At 36.5% G+C, this 21,729-nt stretch overlaps 1 protein-coding gene across 1 annotated transcript in view; it reads left to right on the forward strand.

The window, feature by feature from the left end:
• Positions 1-21,729, forward strand: part of RWDD2B (RWD domain containing 2B) — a 1,177,964-nt gene that overhangs the window by 161,360 nt on the left and 994,875 nt on the right. The gene's annotated exons all lie outside the window — the stretch shown is intronic.

The raw sequence follows: 21,729 nt of genomic DNA on the forward strand, positions 1-21,729 counted from the left end.
ATACCAGAAGTGGTTTCAGGAAAATAGAACCTTAAAGACGGGAATCTGGTATTGATTCTCTCATCTGACTAGATATAAATTACCTTATTGCCATGGTGAATAAGACACTGGCAGTCCGTGGCATGCAGTGGCAAACAATACCAAAATTATCACCTGTAGGCATCTAAGGTCAGGAGCAAGTGCTCTTGGAGGGCAAGATGCTGGGTGATCAACTGGCTGCGGATATAAAATATTTTAGAAAAACTGAAGGGTATAAAGACTGTGGGTTTGGCTGGCAGCTTTTACATATGCTAGAGACCTAATGAAAAGAAGCTGATTAGCTCAGGATTTTAACTGTCTATATCAAGGTCCATTTATAAACCATGAAGTGTCTAAGGCTACCCTGAAAGAAATCCCTGTTTTCTGGTGCTACAAAGTCAAGAATTCTCAAAACTAACTTCACGGAATCTCATCTATTAAACTTGGAAAGAGGCGAGACCATTAAAAATACTGGGAATAGAGTCATATAGGCAGTTTCTCATGAGTTTATAGACCTTAACTCTCAATCTGATCAAGTCTCCCTTGCCAGTGAAAGCAATTTTTCTTCCCTTTCTGACGAGATTATCCTCTCCTTGTCTAAGAAATCTGTAATGGCTTGCACAGGAAACTTCCTTAATACCCACCCTCATCACCTTTTAAATGTAACAGCTTTATTAAGTTGTAATTCATGTACTATACAATTCACCCATTTAAAGTGTATTTCAGTGGCTTTTAGTATATTCACAGGATTCTGCAATCATCACTACAATCAATTTTAAAATATTTCCATGACCCCATCTCTCAGCTATGACTCCTCTGATCCCTCCCTCCCTACAATCCTGCCTCCAGCCCCAGCATTAGGCAACTGCTACTACTCTATTTTCGGTCTTTATAGGTTTTCCAATTATGGACATTTTATATAAATTAGATAATGAGTACGTGATTCTTTTTTGACTGACTTCTTTCACTCAGCGTAATGTTTGCACGACTGTTTCATGTTGCATCATGTATCAGTCCTCTGTTTCTTTTTGTTGCTGAATGATATTCCATTTATAGTATACCTCATTTTGTGTACCCATTTTTGCTCAGTTAACATTCATTACAATTGTTTCAACTTATTGGCTATCATGAATAATATTGTTATAAATATTTATGTGTACAAGTATTTATATGGACCTGTATTTCCATTTCTCTTGGAAATCTAAGAGACTTATAATAATGCTATAAATATTTGCATACAAGTTTTGTATGGACCTATATTTCTATTTATCTTGAAAATATATGTGCCTAGAAATGGAATCTAATTCTAATCGAATTCCACTTCTAAGTATATATATATATACACACACACACACACATATATATGCCATATACATAATACCTTATGCGTATGTGTGTGTATATATATCCTATATAAAGAAAGAATATATATACCTAGAATATGTCTCATATATATTTGGAATTGCTGAGTCATATGTTATCCAAAGGCTTCAGGAGATGAGAATACGGTAGTGGGCTTACTGTGAGAACTGCTCACCCATACACTAATCTTGTTCTGGAGGATATTTCAGAGGACACTATCTTCACCACAACCTTATGAAATACACTGGGAAGGGAGCACCAGCCTCCTTGAAAAGCTGCGTGATAACTGTTCTTTGTAAGCCAGGAATGAGAAGAAAAATTGCTTCCATCAAACTAAGCTTTCTAAATTCAATGGAGATAACAGATCTTGGAATAGCAGAGGCCAAGTGTTCATACTTAAATGCCAAGACCAAGGTGGACATGGTTAATGGGTTGAGAAACAAAGCAAAGCCAGTAATCAGAATATAAATTAAAGAAAATATATGAAAGTGAGCTGATTAATGGAGTTTTGGCTTGGTTATATTTTTCAGAATGCCAAATGGGTCCCCAAACTCAACCCATAGTTATATCCCAGTTCTGGAATCAGAGTGATATGACTTATAAAAAATATTAATCTTATGTCCCCAAGAAGAGATTGTAGGCAAATTATTTAACGTTTTACTTAATCTGTACACCTTAAAAACTATAGTTCTGGCCTGGCCTTGTGGCTCATGCCTGTAATTCCAACACTTTGGGAGGCCAAGGAGTTGGAGCCAAGCCTGGCCAACACAGTGAAACCCTGTCTCTACTAAAACTGAAGAAAATTAGCTGGGCATGGTGGCACATGCTTGTAATCCCAGACACTCAGAAGGCTGAGGCATGAGAATCGCTTGAACCCAGGAGGCAGAGGTTGCAGTGAGCCAAGATAGCGCCACTGCACTCCAGCCTGGGTGACAAAGACTCGTCTCAAAAACAAAACAAAAACTATAGCTCTGAGGAAAAGAGGACTGACATAAATCACCACAATAGAGTGGTGATTTATTCCAAGTCTTGAGTCAGTTCACGGTCCCAGAGTCCCTTAAACGAAGAGGAAACTGGGTTGTCCTAACGAAGGACCCTACTGTATCAACAAAATGCTATGCTACAAATCTTCCCTCTTGTGTTCCCCAACGTTACCTGCACACATTCAGCAGGGTGTTGTGTATGGTGGGTGGGGAGGGGGACAAAATAACTAGACCAAATAACTAACTCTAAGTGAGAACCACTCACTTAGAGACCTAAAATCTCATAGTCATCTACCAATCAAAAAGGGAATGTATGGAAGTGAGCTGATTAATGGAGTTTGGGCTTAGTTATATTTCTCAGTGTGCCAAATGGGTCCCCAACTCAACTGATAGTTATATTCCAGTTCTGGAATGCATAGTTCAGATTGACATACTCAGCAACTGGTAGAATGGCCACACTGATTTCTTGACCTGTAGAGTGAGAGCTATTAAGATTAGAAAGGCTAAGTGATGGTGGGTTCCTGTAATCCCAGCTACTCGGGAGGCTGAGGCAGCAGAATCGTTTGAACCCAGGAGGCAGAGGTTGCAGTGAGCTGAGATCGCGCCATTGCATTCCAGCCTGGGCAACAGGGAGATACTCCATCAAAAAACAACAACAACAACAAAAAAACCAAAAAAAAAAAAAACACCAAGTGGGAACTGACTCTACATAAAGCATAGTATATTGAAAACAATCCTGAATTACTGGGGAAATTTTCAAGATTCAGGCCACTATCAAGAACTTGAAAGATTTAGAGGTGATGATTCCTATGCCATCCCTATTCAACTGCCTGTTTGGCTTAGGCTGAAGACTGATGGAATTTATTCTTTTAGAATATGATATGTTATTCTAAATGCAATCAGGTGGTGATTTCAATGCAATTTTTCTTGCAGATCTGGTTTTGCTGATGGAGCGAGTGAACATTTCGTCTAGCACCTGATGGGGACTTATTGATTTAATGAATGATTTTTCTGTTTGTAAGAGACCAATGGAACAGTTTTCTTCCTTCTAGCAGGATCAGCAATACACCGTCACCATCCTACCTCAGCTATATTCGCTCCAGCCTTCTGTGATAGCCTGCTGTACAGGGATTGCCTTTCTCTTTCACTGGCCCTCACACTGGCCATGTGAATAGAGCTGATGAACAAGGAGCGGTCATTTCACTGGACAGCTTGGCATACCTATTTGCCTAGATCTCTGCTTAGTCTGGCAGTGGCAAGATGTACTAATTTTGCAAGACTCTTATATCAGAATACGTGTTTTAGTTACTAGGTTAAATCAAAAGTTTCTGATCACAGCTCAGTGAAAGTACATTCTTCTCTAGTGTTTTATTTTACCAATATATTTTACACTGGAGGTGCCAGAAGTTTTACTTTGATCACAGATTTACCCAAAATTTCCTCTTCAGCCTCAATTTTAATCTCAACGTTTGGAAGGTTCAAGAACTTGATCCATATTTTAATGACATTTCTGGTCTGTCTGAACTGATCTTTCCTGTGATTAATAATATATCACGGTGTGCCTGATCACCAAATCTTTATCAGAAAAAAAGCATCATTTTCTTTAGAGATATTAGTAATATCTATTTCCATTCAAATTTAATAAACATGTTAGTTATAACCTACAGTTTGAAAACTCCTGTTATTTGTTTTTTTTACATTGAGTCTCCCAGTCTTAAAGTATAATGATCATTTATTATTGTAAGAGAAAATTAATAATTATGGTGAATACTGATGTTTGAATAAACTACATTGAATAAAGTACATTCAAATAGTTAAATATGGGAAAAAATGATAGTTATTACATAAATTAAAAATGAATTAGTAAATAACCTTAAAAATAATCTATTCATAATTTTTTATTTAAAAAATTTAAAGAAAACATTATTTTTCAACTAACGAATATATAAAATTTAAATAATAATATAAGATAGATAAAGACTAAGCATCAGCATATTCTCATTTTATAAACTTGCTATATTAGTATTCTAAAGGTTAAATAATATAAACTTTAAGAACTCTTTTTTAAAAAAAATTATTTTATGTTATTTAAATCTTTAAACTTAAGAGTCCTATGGAAATTTTTTTTATATTTTATGAAGATAAATCAGAAGTAGAATATCAACTTTTCTATATATAAAATTTATAAGACAAAAAAACCTCCAAAATGTTACCTAAACATCTTCCATAAATCATCTTTTAAATAAATATCACTAAGACTACAAAGAATGTAAAAAAACTTGAAATACCAAAAAATCCATTTTATTCTCTCTGATCCAGCTTCAGAAACCAGATTTCATAAAAGCAGTTTATAAAGGTAATTCATCATAGTTTAGAGTCTATGGACAAGTTTTCAAACAGAAAGCTTGCCAACATGATTGTCATCAGCTGCCAGTAATTCAGCAATTGAAAAAATGAAAACTATTTCTTTTACATTTTCGTAAGCTAATAATTATAGGCATGATGTTCTTCCTAAAAAAAGTATCTTACTCTGCAAAGATCCCATTCAGAATTTTTCAGTATTTCAGATTAGCTCTTTGTTTTCCGGCAATGCAATTTGCCTCTACAAGTCGCAAGTGATGACATCTTGATAAGGACAGTTATCTGCAATGATAAATACTAAAAGTTGTAGGTCAAGTCCATTGTGTTAACTTTTCTTCTGCTGGGGACACTGAGATTTCCTCCTGCATCACAAATGTGCGCACTGTTAGAAGTGCTGCTTTCCCTGAACTGAGGCCAACTCCACATATGCCTTTGCCTATGAATGCCACAGCAGGAGAGTTTATTGTCCTCCTTGGCTCTTGCTGGGAAAATAATCTCTTCTCCACTAAGTCTAGCATCAGAACTTGCTGCCATTGCAGAAAAGGCCTTTTCCCTTTTAGTTGTTTTCTATCTGACAGTATTAAAAGTCCCCCTGGCTACATCTCTTGTTAATAAAAGTTCTCCATTGATTACAAGCAAAAAATAAAAAATAAAGAAAGTTCACCAATGATTTGACTTAATTTTTGAATGAGTTATATATATGTTTACATTTACTTCTATGTTTAATAGTAACAGCATGCCTATGTTCATTCAACATTCATTAATTCAACAAGTTCACTGAACACCTGCTATGTCCCAACCATACTCCTGTTTGCGGTGAGACAGGTTTGCTGTTCTCCTCATGACGGATAAAGAAACAGAGTCAAGAAATCTCACAAAACTTTATTCCAGAGCACAGACTACAACCCAAACTTGGGCCTTACTTTTTATCCAGTTCAGTGGTCCCTGCCTTTTAATTAGAGTGTCTCAGCCCTTTGCATCTAACATAATTATTGATATCATGGTTTAAGTTTGCCAGATTGCTATTTGTTTTCTACTTACTCTATTGGTTCTTCATTCCCTGGACTTTTATTTACAATTTTAAAAAAACGTTGTTCTAGGGATTTAAAAACATATCATTACCTTCTCCTGTTCGACCTTAAATTATTATAGTACCACTCTACAGTGTAATTCAACAGTGTAATTTCATCCTCCCATTACTCAATATTTTACTTATGTAGGGACTCCACACCGTTATAATATGTTAAATGACAATTGTCTTTTAAATAAATTAAGAAAAGGAGTAGTTGCCTACCCACATAATGAACATTTCCAGTGATCTTAATATTTCTTTATAGATTGGAGTTGAGGTATACTTCTCACTTACCTTGAAGAACTTCATTTACTGCTTTCTGTAATGCAGGTATGCTGTCATTTTGAGAAGCTCTTTCTCTGGACACAGAACAAAATTCTGTGATAAAATCTTTTTTCTCTCTTTCTTTTTATTGAAAAATATTGTATTCCATCATCTTTCAGTTTCCATAATTTCTGGTGAAATGTTCATGATATCTCTTGTAATTGCTTTACTTTACTTTTATTTTCTTTTTTCCTTCTCTCAGGCTGTTTTTATGATAGATAGTCTCTTTATCTTTAACTTGAGAGGTTGAACTACAATGTTACCCATTATAGTTTTCTTTGTAGTTATCCAGATTGCTGGTTGATGTCTTTCTTACATACATGGGTTGATTATTTTTCACCAAGTTTAGAAAAATGTTGGCTGTAATTTCTTTATATTTTTCTATCCTTTCATCTCTTTTTCTGTGACTCCAATTGTACGTATGTTTACTCATTTGATATAGTACCACAGATCAGACATGCTGATCTTTTTTTTTAGTTTTCTGTTGAGGTGTTTCTCTGTGCTTTTGTTCATAGCATTTCTGTTGATCCATCTTCAAATTTACAACCCTTCCTTAACAATGTTCAAGTTTCTGTTAAGCTGTTTAATGAATATTTTTATTCCATTTACTACATTTTTACATTCCAAAATTTTTGCTTGGCTAATTTTAGAGCTTTGTTTTTTTTCTAAACATTCATCTCTTCTCTTGTTATATGCATGTTTTCCCATTAATAACTTAACATGCTTGTGATGAATATTTTAAATTTTTTGTCTGATACTTTTTATACATGAGTTATATGTGGGTTTCCTTCTATTAACTCTCTTAACTCTTGATTATGGTGATATTTTTCAGCTTCTCTACATTTCCAAGTTTTCTTGTATTACAGATTTTTACCTGTTTGTACTGTTTTCCCAAAGAATCCAAGTCTTTCTCTCTGTATATTGGGAAAGGTCAGGGAATTCTCATTTAGATTTCTCTCAGGTATGAGTAGAAATGGTGCTTGACTACAATTTTAATTATATTAATTTCACTAATCTGCCACAGTTTTCATTGCATTAAGTTCTTAATGCTGCCACTGAGGGACTGAAGTCTGATTTTCTGGGCTTTGATCTGAGAAGAGTTTTGGCAAACATTTCAGATGGCTTTGGTTCAATTTTCTAAGTGAATTCTTTTAAGGATCTGAAACCCCTGAGTAGGGTGTAAAGTCAGTAATCGTGGTAATCTTATGTTTTTGCTTTCGTTTCCATTACGAATTTTAATGTGAACCCAGGACCTTCTAAATTTGAATTAATATTTTTTCTTCTCTAAATACGTTTGTCTTTTAGTCTTCCTGTGATAATATGTACATTTTAATAAAATTTGCATTTTTAAGCACACATGTGGATTTAATTAAAAGTGAACTAGAATAGTTTCATCTTTTAAAGACGGCAAAATTTTAAAATACACAAAGATCAATAAATGTGTCATTACTCAAACTGCCAGAATACTTATTATGTCTAATTATACTGATGGAAAAGACAACTGGATATACCAAATAAAAATAACTTTAGAGTAAGAGCAGCAAAAAAAATTAGTTACGATGAACCAAGATAATTGCAAATAAAATAATTTGTACATAAAAAAAAAATCTTATATGAAAAAAAAATCCACTAAGAAAGACTGATTCAATAGCATAAAAATCTAGGAATTTTCATAATATGTTATTTTGATAACGAACACTCCTCTAAAACTTAGTTACATGAGAGAAGGAGAAAGAATTAACACTTATGGAAATTTATATGGATTATTAAGATTTAGAGAAAGAACCTCACAAATACAAAGAAGAGATGAGTCTTGAATTTTGCACTAAAGTGGATATGTCAGCTCATTTAGAACTCTAAATCTGTCCTCAAGCTTTTGACTTTAGAAGTATACATATTTGCCATGATTCAAAACCAGATGAATTATGAATAGCGGTCACCACTTTTAAAATTTATCAAAACATGAGTAAATAAGTAGAAGTCCAAAATATAATAATGGAGATTGCTTTCTCAAGACCCATTATAATCGAGAAGTTATTATTTGTCAATATGAGAAAATATAAATATTTACATAAGACCTTATTAACAGTGACTCCAACTATACTTAGCTTTTATACAGTGGATTATGATACTGAAATAGGTGGAATGTAGATGAAATCCTTTAGAATGATGATGTTCAAATTGGAGGCAATGCAGTCATTTTGGGTCAAAGTGCATGTACTGACAATAATATAAGTACAGAGAGAGGTAGTAGCAATGTCATGATTAAGGACTTAAACTCAGGAGTTAGACTGCCTGAGTTCAAACAAAGACTGAATTATTATTTTTATTTTATTTTATTTTGTTTTCTTTTTTGGAGACAGTGTCTCATTCTGTTGCCCAGGCTGGAGTGTAGTGGTGTGATCTCAGCTCACTGCAACCTTCGCCTTCTGAGCTCAAACAATCCTCCCTCCTCAGCCTCACGAGTTGCCTCCACACCTGTCTAATTTTTTGTATTTTTTCATAGAGTCAGGGTTTTGACATGTTGCCCAGGCTGGTCTCCAGCTCCTGGGCTTAAGTGATCCACCCGCCTCAGCCTCTCAAAGTGCTAGGATTATAGGTGTGAGCCACCATGCCCAGGATGTATTATTGAATGAATGTGTGATTTGGGCATATTGCCTATCTGAGCTTCAGTTTCCTCATTTGTAAGATAAAGATCAACCTCACAGAGTTATATTCAAGATTAAATAAGTTAATCTAGTATATGCAAAGCATGAGAAATAGTGCCTGGAATACAAAAGGCACTATATGTTAAATTATTACTATTATTATTATATTATACCTAAATCCCATATATAGCAAAATATATTATAAAGAAAGTTCTATTGCTTGCATTTTTGGTAGGTTCCAAAATTTCTTTACTCCATGCAAAATAGAACTATTATGTTTATTCTAGTCAGGTACCCGGAACGGACACAATCTTTTTTTAATTTTTAAGGTACTTCTGTAAGAATTAGGTAAGAATTGTGAGTTTTCCACTTAGACGTCAAGCTTCCATATTTAACCCAAGAGGAGTCCTCTTGGGTTAAGGGATGAGAAAGTTTCAAAGATCATATTGTATTATCAATTAAAGAAGCCAATCAGTGATAAACATCCTTTGCTTTGAATTTTTACATCTTTCCAAGTAGACATGTGAGGCCTATGTTTTTTGGGATATTTTTTAAATTAACATATTGATCTCAGATGGAGTAAGAACCAAAAAGGCTGAGGAAAGCCCCATCCTTAAGGAATTATGGGCAAAGAACTGCAAGATGCCTAGAGTCAAAGAAGCTGGAAGCTGTCCTCTAGGGGTAAAGAAGTGGGAGGCTGGGATAAGCTAATTGAAAGGGAGAAGAATTTTGTCCAACTTTTATAATTGTTGGTCAAATAAAACATACTCTCCTGGAGAATCTTTAAGCTACCTTCTTATCTTCTATCAGTTCTTTATCCAAGTCAACGATCGATTTTTCTCAAGTTACCAAAATCCAACAGGGTCTCTAAACTTACAAGTTATCCCAATATACCCATCCATGCCTCTACCATGCCTCTACCACCTGAGCCAACTCTTACTAATAGAAGCAAATTCTGGCAAAGCTAACAATGACATTCTTTTTCTTGACAAGAAACTATGAGAAACCTCTTCCTGACCACCTCCTCAACAAATAGCTATACTAGTTTAAAATGCAACATATATTCTCTCATTTATATTATGTAATAGGGAAAATACATGAAGTCTTGGGATACAGTAGCCCAATAGAAAAAGTGGGTTTTAATTTATGGTCCTTCACCTGGAATGTTAAAAATATCTCTACCAGCCAGCCAGGAGCCTACTTTCTGTATTTCAATCTTAATAGGTAGATTTGGTATTGGTAGAAGAAAGCCTGCTTTTATTTTATTTTATTTTTCTTGAGAAAGACAAACACAGTACATAGCCTGAGCATGCACATAGAAATTACATCTCATATTTGAAAAGAAAAATTAAAAACACTGATATTGGCCATATTTACCTAAGCAATGTAAACCATGAAATGGAATTTGAGAATGCACAAAGTTTAATCCGATGGCTATTGATACAGGGTTTTTTTTTTTTTTCCTAATTAGTGTAAATAACTTACAGTCAGTCAATATGTGTTAGAGATCTTCCAGACCATTTTGACTCCCTCTGTGTTACTGTATGAAGGAGAGGAAGGGATGGAGAGATCATGAGGGCATCTTCAGACAGAATGTTACAGCATTCTGTCTTTTCCTCCTCCTTTAACGTAACAGAGTATGTACGTGGCTTTCATCTTGAAATTATCAGTACCTGGGAAGGAGAATTGCTCATGTACATAAAGAAAGGAGTCCTCATTATAGACATGATTCCATATCATACAGAATGTCAGTCAGAGAAACAGTTAAAACCTCAGCAGACTAATAATATTTTACTTTTCTGCATCCCTCCTACCCCAACAAATACTATGACTCCTATGGCAGATGTCATGTCAGTCTTCTCATTTGCAAGAAAATTTTTGACTATCAGTACAAAGCTCCCCTTCTCCCTCTTGGCCACTTCCAGCCTTAAAAAATACAGCAAGGTCTTCCTTATCTGAGGGTCATGAGATCTCACAAGCCATGAGTGTCACAAGTCTCTTCATCCCTACTGACTACAAATTTTTGGAAAAGATCTTGGGTTGCTTTCATGTATAAAAGGAAAAGTTAAATTCAGATGTGTGAAGAAGAAACTGAAGAACTTGAAGCTGTCTGCATTTGAGATGTGCTTCTCTTTTTCCTGAAGTCAGTTGTCAATAAACAAGGACATCATTTTAAAGTTCTGGGTCTGAATTTTCCATAAGAATATAACATATTAAGAAACAGTAGTTGATGCTTTCAAACATTAGTTTAAAACAGAAAAAAAAAAGGAATTTGAATACCTAAGATTTTATGTTTTTTAAAAAAAATTGCATTGATAAGTTTTCAGTTAAGTCTACATTTTTGTGAGATACAAATTAGTAATGATTAATATGCCCTCAAATATTTTTTAGTACTGCACAATGGTAATGTCACCTTTAAGTTATTTTTCTTCCAAAGTCCACAATAGGGATGTCGACATAGGTAGAGTTCAAACTGGCTTCTGCTTATGTCAACCCTCCCACTGAAGAGAAAACTGAAGTACTGTTTGATAGCTGAAGCTAGAAAGAAATCATTTGTATTTATTATGCTGGTTTTTCTTTTTTCTCTTTTTTTTTTTTTTTTTTGAGATGTAGTCTCACTCTGTCACCAGGCTGGAGTGCAGTGGCATGATCTCGGCTCACTGCAACCTCTGTCTCCCAGGTTCAAGCAATTCCCCAGCCTCAGCCTCCCAAGTAACTGGGACTACAGGCAAGCACCACCACACCTGGCTAATTTTTTTGTATTTTAGTAGAGACAGGGTTTCGCCATGCTGGCCAGGATGGTCTCTATCTCCTGACCTTGTGATCCACACATCTCGGCCTCCCAAAGTGCTGGGATTACAGGCCTGAGCCACTGTGCCCAGCCGTATGCTGGTATTTTATTCCCAGTAATGTTCATATTTTATCGGACCTTCTGAACAGAAAGAAATTTAGTTTGTAGGAAACTCCAGTTTATAAAAGAATCTCCCTCTTTCCATTTGTGGCCTGCTGAATTGCCACTCCCACCTCCACTCATTCTTTTTAATATTAAGAACTGAAATTATAGTTAATTTTGAGTTTATTGCAAGCCATACAGAGCCCTGGGGATTCCTCTTATTTATGGATAAGAAATATGTGCCATGCTGGTGGCTGCACTGCGGGACTCATGCAGAGATTTACAAAGGAGCACTCTAGTCAGCAGACACCACAGCAGAGATGAGGCAATTATCTCCACACCATGTGGGCAGGGACCACATTTCTTTTAAGTGGCTTGAACCACTAACCTTTTTTTTGATAACTGTTATGAAAAGTAAAATCCATTTCCCAAGGCCCTGAACACTCTGGTTTAGAGTATTCCAAAGTGACAGGTCACCGTTTCTGCCCAAGTACCTGTGATAGAGAATCTTCCAGGCAAAAGATCTTTCCAACATGTGGAAAACGTGGAACTCTAGGAGTGGAAACATGACAAAATGGGAGTCAGAAAGGATAGGCTTAAAGATGAAAAAGAATGCTAGAAGGCATAAAATCCATCTTCTGCAAACTAGATATAAAATTATAACACATATGTACCATACAAGTCACAAAAATTTCTAAAAACAAGATGTCTCAGTGATATCAGCAGAAGTAACCAATAGCTACCTGCTGTCTTCATCTTACTATGGGATTTAGCTAGCCATCTTATAGAGGAGCATCTCCATAAGATACAACAGTGGTTGGTGATTAAGAATTCAATCCAGGGGCCCAGTGCAGTGGCTCATGCCTGTAATTCCAGCACTTTGGGAGGCTGAGACGGGTGGATCATGAGGTCAGGAGATCCAGACCATCCTGGCTAACACCATGAGACCCTGTCTCTACTAAAAACACAAAAAAATTAGCCGGGCTTGGTGGTGGGCACCTGTGGTCCCAGCTAGTCGGGAGGCTGAGGCAGAAGAATGGCGAACTCAGGAGGTGGAGGTTGCGGTGAGTGGAGATCGCGCTACTGTGCTCCAGCCTGGGTGACAGAGTGAGACTGCATCTCAAAAAAAAAAAAAAAAAAAAAAAAAAAAGAATTCAATCCAAGGCTAGACATTTTTGATAACTGACAGCTATAGTCTGAATGTTTGTGACCCACCCAACCCATTCATGTTAAAATTCTAACTCTCAAGGTGAGAATATTAGGAGGTGAGACTTTTGGGAGGTGATAAGGTCATGGTCATGACATTACAGCCTTCACAAATGGGATTAGTGCCTTATAAAAGAGGCTCACTGGAGTTCATTTGCCCTTTCTACCATGTGATGACACAGTCAGAAGGCACCATCTATGAAGCAGTGAGAGGTGACAATGTGCCAGCAGCCCTTGCTTGCTCTCCCCACCTCCTCGCCTTTGGAGTCCACTCAGGTCACACTTGAGGAGCCCTTCAGCCTGCAACTGCACTGTGGGAGCCCCTCTCTGGGCTGGTCGAGGCCAGAGCCGGCTCCTTCTGCTCTTGCCGGGAGGGGTGGAGGGAGAGGTGTGGGCGGGAACCGGGGCTGCATGCAGCACTGGCAGGCCAGCATGAGTTCTGGGTGGGCGTGGGCTCAGCCTTTCCTGCACTCGAAGTGGCCGGCTAGAGCTGCCAGCCCCAGCCAGTGAGGGACTTAGCACCCACGCCTCGCAGCTGCAAAGGGTGCGCAGGGTCCCCCAGCACTGGCCGCCTGCCGGTGCCGTGCTCGAATTGTCGCTGGGCCTCAGCAGCCTCCCCGCAGGGCAGGACTTGGGACCTGCAGCCCTCCATGCCTGAGCACCAGCCCCGAGCCACGAGCCCCCAAACCCCCACCCCCAACGTGGGCTCCCGCACAGCTGGAGCCTCCCTAACGGCCCCGTCCCCTGCTCTGCGGCACCCGGTCCCATTGACTGCCCAAGGACTGAGGAGTGCCGGTGCACAGTGCAGGACTGGCCCCAGCACAGGATCCACTAGGCGAAGCCAGCTGGGCTCCTGAGTTGGGTGGAGACTTGGAGAACTTTTATGCTGAGCTAAAGGATTGTAAATGCACCAATCAGCCCTCTGTGTCTAGCTCAAGGTTTGTAAAAGGCAGCTATCAGTGCTCTGTGTCTAGCTAACCTAGTGGGGACTTGGAAAACTTTTGTGTCTAGCTAAAGGATTGTAAATGCACCAATCAGCACTCTGTGTCTAGCTCAGGGATTGTAAGCACACCAATCAGCACTCTGTCAAAACGGACCAATCAACTCTCTGTAAAATGGACCAATCAGCTCTCTGTAAAACAGACTAATCAGCTGTCTGTAAAATAGACCAATCAGCAGGATGTGGGTGGGGTCAGATAAGGGAATAAAAGCAGGCCGCCCCAGCCAGTAGTGGTAACTAGCTTGGGTCCTCTTTTGTGTTGTGGAAATTTTGTTCTTTTGGTCTTTGTAATAAATCTTGCTGCTGCTCACTCTTTGGGTGCGCACCACCTTTATGAGCTGTAACACTCACTGTGAAGGGCTGCAACTTCACTCCTGAAACCAGCGAGACCACGAAACCACTGGAAGGGAGAAACTCTGGACAGGAGGAACTAACAACTTATAGACAGGCTGCCTTTAAGAGCTGTAACGCTCACCGCCAAGGTCTGCAGCTTCATTCCTAAAGCTAGCCAGACCATGAACCCCCCAGAAGGTAGAAGCTCCAGACACAATCTGAACATCTGAAGGAACAAACTCTCAACACACCATTTTTAAGAACTGTAATGAGGGTCTGCAGCTTCATTCTTGAAGTCAGTGAGACCAAGAACCCACGGACTGGGGACACAGCAGGAAGCAAGTTTTCACCAGACACCACATCTGCTGGTGCCTTGATGCTGAGTTTCTCAGTCTTCAGGACTGTGAAAAATAAATTTCTGTTGTTTATAAACCACTCCTTCTATGTTTGTTATGAACACCCCCGAAGGTGTTACAGCACCTTCGATAGACTAAGACAGTCACTGTGGGGAAGTACTTCACCTCTCTGATCGTCTCTTTCCCTTACATAGGGCTGTTGTCAGAGTAAATGCATCAATATGCATGAGCTCTTAGAAGAGAGCCTAGCATAGTGAAAATGCGTAAGAATAGTACATGTTATGCTATATATAGAACGTCTATTATTATGCTTAACACTTCTACAACTCACTATTGTGATTTTTCTCCATATTTCTTATTTTTAGTTTAGACAGTGTTTCACTGTTGTAGCCCAGGCTGGAGTGCAGTAGTGTGATCTTGGCTTACTGCAACCTCTGCCTCTGCCTCCCAGGTTCAAGTGATTCTCCGGCCTCAGCCTCCCGAGTAGCTGGGATTACAGGTGCCTGTCACCAAACCTCACTAATTGTTTTTGTATTTTTAGTAGAGATGGGGTTTCACTGTGTTGGCCAGGCTGGTCTTGAACTCCTGACCTCGTGATCCACCTGCCTCAGCCTCCCAAAGTGTTGGGATTACAGGTGTGAGCCACCATGTCCGGCCATATTTCTTATTACTAGTTTTTTCAGTATCCTTTCTACATAGGTAAATAAGCTCAATCCCTGAATCTTTCAACACATTCCAGCAATCTCAACTGCAGACTACACTGTAGGCCTCTGTAAATACGTATTATTCAACCGTTAAATACATCTTTCCTCTTCGTCTGTTTTCAGCTGTCAGTGGTTTAGATGACCTTTTTCACTTTAAGGTGGAAAATCTTGCATCTCATTCCCGTTGTTAATGAGCATTTATAATTCAATGCAAGAAGAATTTAGAAACCAAGAACACTTCATGAATATTACTATTTGGGATTTGAAGTCTAATTACATCATCTTATTTTTATGTTGTCTCAAATTATTTATTCGACAGGGTAAGGAGCAATAATTTTCAAAGTTTAGACTCCATTTAGAAATTGTGGATTTGGCTTTGGGGATCAAATCTGAACTAATTGATTTGTGTGAATGTTTGCCTTTAGTAAATTTCACTTCCAATTAATTTTAAATGATCTTATTTCAATAAGTTTTTAGACATCAAAGAACTTTTTGAAAAACTGATCATTAAAGCCTTTCAAAATCTTATGCTCTGGCTATGAATAGAGTCAGTATGATTGCTTTAAAGAGAAATACTTAATGAAGTACATTTTGGGTTTTAGAATGAACCCTAATGCCAACAGAATTTGATCCCTGACAGATGCACTTGTGGTAGGGTTTGCCAACTCTGATTTAAAAACATCTCATCCTCAAAGAAGTAATCAGAATTTAATCTTGTCTGTTTCCAGCTCTTCATATCGGAACTGATTTGGGGCCATTGGGGAGGAGATGCTGACCTTCTAACTGTAATCCAATTGCATGCAACTATTCTAAAGAAGATGAAAGCATTTTTCACCTCTTTGCTGTGTAATACATGCAGTCTTTATATTTCGTTGCATCTTCAGTTTGATTTTATAATGATCTGTGAAAGAAATTGTTTTCAATAAATAGACTTGGTTGTTGGTTACTTTCTTAAATATTCCACATCTATCAAACTTACAAACCAATTTTCAGCACTTAAATGCGAGAGATAAATTAATGATAATTATCTATATCAAATTATCAAAATGATAATTTTCTATATACCTTTTTTTTTGGCTTTTGAAGGTACATTTGAAATAAAAGGAGGAAGGAGAAGAAAATGAAGATGAGGAATGGGAGGTGAGGGAAGGGAAGGAGCAGAAGAGCAGCCAATAGTTTTTTTAGTATATAATAAATGTATCTTTTTCTTCCCCATTCTCATTCATTTCCATTATTATTATTTTTTGTTTGTTTTTTTTGACTACTTCACATGATAGACCTGTAGGACGTTGTGAAATGAAAATGAATAATTAAAAAAAAAACAGAATAAAACAATGTTTAAAGGATTGCATACATTTATGGAAGCTAAAGGTTTTTTTAATGCTTCACAAATATGTTCCTTATTTTCAGAAAAGACCAGTCCAGAAAGGTAAACTTAAAGTCTCTGGGGAATATGGTCACTTTCATACTCTGTAGGTGACTGATTCTCCTCCTTTTTTTTAAGTAACACATTTTAAAATTACTTATTTTGTATTGGAAACTATCTCATTAGTAAAGCTACTCAATGTTTCCACACTACCTTATCTGAGATTTTGAAAAAAAATCATAGACTATAACTGTCACAAAGATATTCTTTGTTGAAATCTGTTCAACTGTGAGAATACAGAAATATTCCTGCAGAATATTGCTTTGGAGCACAATATTCACATCTCAATGTATTTTGCACTTGTAGTTGAGTATGACAGAAGATTTAGTGGTGTCAGAATATAGCATTGTCTGGTCTATTTTATTCATATCCACATGTGTGCATATGTATGTGTGTGAAGAGAAAAGACAGCTGTTTATTTAATTTATCTTCATTGTTTTCTATGGGATTTTTCTTCTGCTATTTTGTTCTGATTTTATTGTAGCATGTTAAATTTTTAATATTAGCCATTGTTCCATTGCTAAATCAAATCAAAATACCTAATATGTATCAGGGTGTGTCTGCCTGAACAATGTTGTAACATATGTTCTCAGTTTACTGTAAACACTTTTTAGAAGAGAGACTTTATCTAATTCACCACTATTCTTCGTGATCTGCATAGTGCCTGACACATGGAAAGTATTCAATACATATTTGTTAAATGTGTGGTTGAATGGATTAGGAATATAAATTAGAGTTCGTATACATGCAGCCTGTGGCTGGATGAGGTTTATAATGTTTTTAAAAGCTGAATTTCTAAAACTCAGGGGATTTTACATTTAAAAAAAAGTCAACTTTCTTGTTTATTTACTTATAATACAAACATCTGGCAACAATGAACCTTGCATTTATACAGAACAATAATTGACTGGCGCTGATAAATGGCTGCTCCTTGGCACATTCTGCAGGTGGCACAGCTGCCCCCATTGTTGCAGTGTAAGCGTACTGCATTACAATTGGCTGATTTAGTCACTAAATTACCAACCTGACCACCATGGACTTTGGATTTACAATTCCTTGTGTAAATGCATAAAAAGACAATTAACAACAATAGTTGCCTAACTCCAAAAAACAATGTAGATTAAACTATTTAATAGGTGATTTGATACGAACTAGATTTCAGACATTATAGACAAAGAGCCAACATGGAAAGACTTTGACAGAGTTAAATGTGACTTGAACTAACTCTTTATAATAGATACGATTGGACTAGAATCCCTTATGGAAGCATTTCCAGGCATGGGAAATGACGTAAGCAAAGTCATAGCATTTGGACAAAGCTATTCAATAAACATTCTACTGGGAATGCATATTCATTGAGTCACAGAAAGAAAGGAAAAATGCTCACCTGCAGTCAGAATGGGAAAGTTCATAACGTTCAGTCTTAGGAATGGAAATTTAACACCTCAATAGTGGATGAGTTATAGGAAAGGGCATTATAAAATCATATTTTAAAAAATAATTACAAAATTCAGATACACACACAAATTACTCTTGTGAAGGTCTGGCAATGGTTAAAAAAAAAAAACAGAATATGAGAAAACTAAAAAATCGAAATAGGTTGAACAATTGAGTTGTAATTTTGTTTTCCTCGTTAATTAGTAACTCACGTAGTAGACATTTATGTACTCTTCTTACAACTAGAGAAGCGTCTTAGAAGTCTTAATAATGTGTCCTGAGAAGAGCATTGTTTTCAGTCTAGATAACAACAAAAAAGTTAAAACAAAAATAAAAGGTTTACTTTGCTAAATACATATAATCAGCACTTAGAGTTATTGGAAAGTCTCACACATGGGTGCTAACTTCCAAATTTATTCTTCCCCCATACTGTCTTCACCATACTGGAATTACCACCGGAAGGTTCTGCAGCTGCCTCAATTCTTGCCTCTTAAGAAAAGAGAATTTGACTGAGGAGTATAAGGCAGAAGAAGAGACCCAGGTGACTTTCAGAGCAGGAGTGGAAGTTTATTTTAAAAGGCTTTAGAACAGGAAAGAAAGGAAGATATACTTGGAAGAGACCCAAGCAGGCATGTGAAGGTTAAGTGTCTGAAGGTCAAGTGCCCCGTTGAACTGTGATTCTAGGACTTTACAGGCTCTCCTCTTTCCCACGACTTTTCCCTTAGGCTGGGCTGCCCGCATGCGCACTGCCCTTCTTACCATTGAGAAGTGACAGCATGCAGGTGAGAGCCCCCAAAGTAACTGGGATTACAGGTGTGTGCCACGCTTGGCTTTTTTTTTTTTTTTTTTTTTTTTTTTTTTTTTTTTTTTTTTTTCAGTAGAGAAAGGGTTTCACCATGTTGGCCAGACAGAGCTGGAACTCCTGACCTCAAGTAATCCACCCACCTCAGCCTCCCAGAGTGGCGGGATTACAGATGTTACCCACCGCTCCTGGCCACCATTTTGTCTCCTAATGCGCATGACCAGGAAGCTGCTTCTCCCTGGCATCTCCATTCCATTAACACTTTTATGTGTATAGCTGTGGATTATCAGGAGATTGTCTTTCCCTGGCGCCTTGGCACTGGGTGCTGAATTATTAATTTTGGAGCGACAGTGTGATACTGACAGTGTGAACCATCACCTGACACTCCTAGTGGGTAGGGGGAGAAGAGCCTTCTCCCCCTGCTCATGCCTATCTAACTACCTGTAACATGCACTGGGGAGTATAGAAACAGACTAACACAACATTAATGTCAGTTCTTTAACTTATTTGTAGGATACAGTAATTGCAGCATTTGTCTCTGTTTGAATTTCTACGTTTAAAAAATGATGGCACTATTCTTTAAGTGCTAGGCATGAAATATTTAATATTATGTTCCATTGCTCGTATTTATGATTATGCTGAACAAAAACAGAGTATGTGGCAAGGCAGCATTAGATGCAGTTTACCTTGGAGATGTTACTAATAAGCAGGTCCATTCTTCTTTCGGAGAAAGTATCCATCTTAGGTAATAATAAAGCTGTATTTTAGTAAAACTTGTGGCGGGAAAACACTTAGAAGTGCATTGGTATCTCACACATATCATTATGGTAAACAACTCAGTGCATATCTCATTTAATGGCACATTATAATCGTCTATAGCTTTGTATCTTTCTGTTGAGGTCTGAACATAATGTCCTGTGATAAAGTAGAAGCTATAAGCTTGGAGACCCCTGTCCTTCAATCATAATGTTAATATAATACAGTATTACTATCATTACCATATCTTCATCTCCCTCTCTTTTCAGATCCCTCCCCGGTATAATCTTTTAATCTTCTTTTTTTAATTTGCTTCTATCTGCAATTTTCTATAATTCCAAAATAAGCCTAAGTAGACAACTTTATTCAGAGGGGCTTAGGAAATTACTTTGGATAACATTGCTTAAAAGGAAAAAAAATGAAACAAATTAAATTATTTTGAAAAATTATTCCATACTTCTTATTTTAAAGCATCTTAAGTATAAGAGAAAGTAAGTGAATGTATTTTAGTCAATATCTAAGTTTAAATAGAAAACATTAAAACGGGAAATGTTAAAATAATTACAATCAATATGATTTAGACCTATGCATTACATAATCTATTAATCTACTTTGAAATAGCCATTTTGTAACATATGGCTTTAATAATATACAGAAAAGTTTTCATGCATAAAACTAGCTGAGAAAATTTGTTATATGTGCTTTTATTTAGTTGCTAGAGGAAGGAGAATGTGAGTTTCCTGTACCACAATTTATTTTAGAAGATAAGTGGCACTTAGACATTTATCACGTAAATATATTTAACAAAGATTTCACATTAAACACTCAGATGGAGTAACAGAAGTCTATTAGAAGATGATTATATGTTAATCATCTAAGTTTAAAAATTTTTATCAAGTTTAAAATCCATTTCTTATCTAGGCCAATAAATTGATGTTTTGAAATGCAGGCCATTCTTCACTTCTTTTTGTTCTCATTACTTCTTAAAATGTGTCACAACAAGTGCTTCCTCAAAGACTTGGAATTTTTCTTAGAAAATGATAATCGTTACTTTTCACAAACTTTAAAATAAGTTAAAAGGGCACTCTGAGAACATAACAGACTTTTCTATTTGAATGCATTTCATAAAATGTGGTCTTAAATTTACTGGAATTCATTTATAGTAATGTCAATGAAGCAAAGCCAATTTGATTTATTCGGTAAACATCCATTCAAATTGGAGGGAGACATTTGCTAAAGAAAATATCTTAAAGATGTATGTAAAAATAAGTTGAAAATAAAAACTTTCTCACTTCTTTATGAAAGACATTTTATATTTTTGAAAAATTGTGAGAATATTTTATATTACTATTTGAATCTGTGTGAATGTATACAGAATAATGTGAAAATGTTAAAGTATAGTAATTATTCACATTTTCAAAACCAAAGCTTTGTGCTCTTTTAAGGTTATGCAGGGGGATAGTTTTTATTCTCTAGTTTTGGTTAAATAAATGGGTTTTATTTCTTTTTGTAACAATCCCCCATTTAAAATAAATGTCCAAGGCCGTCCAGGAAAATATCTCTAAAAGAAAAATCTGAGGGAGGCTTAGACAGCGGATTTCTAGCCCTATCTTTTTTTTTTTTTTAACGTAATTTGCTAAATATCCAATTTTTCATGGATGCTCATAAGAAAAAATTAATGCTATTTAAAGAAAAGCGAGAAGCATTTACATGGGATTGATTTTGTGTTTTCTTTCTACAAATGGAAAAGTGTAAAAGACAGAAGTTATGTATAAAGCAATGATAATAAATAAAGATGTTTTTATTGAGAGCTCTCTTTGAAGGAATTGTTGTATAGCTGTCAGTAGATACATTGTATGGGATGTGAAAGGGTAAACAAAAATAAACATAGGAGAGGAAAATTACCAGAAGAGGAAACAAGATAGACTTCTACAAGAAGAGAGATAAATAATGAAGAGCAAACCAAGAAAGGTAACGAATAAAATCAAAAAGAGAGAGAGGTAAATAATTCACTTTACACACAAGAATAACAGAATAGGTCACTAAGA

Source organism: Macaca thibetana, chromosome 3 (assembly GCF_024542745.1).
Source record: "Macaca thibetana thibetana isolate TM-01 chromosome 3, ASM2454274v1, whole genome shotgun sequence".
Taxonomy (NCBI): Eukaryota; Metazoa; Chordata; class Mammalia; order Primates; family Cercopithecidae; genus Macaca; species Macaca thibetana.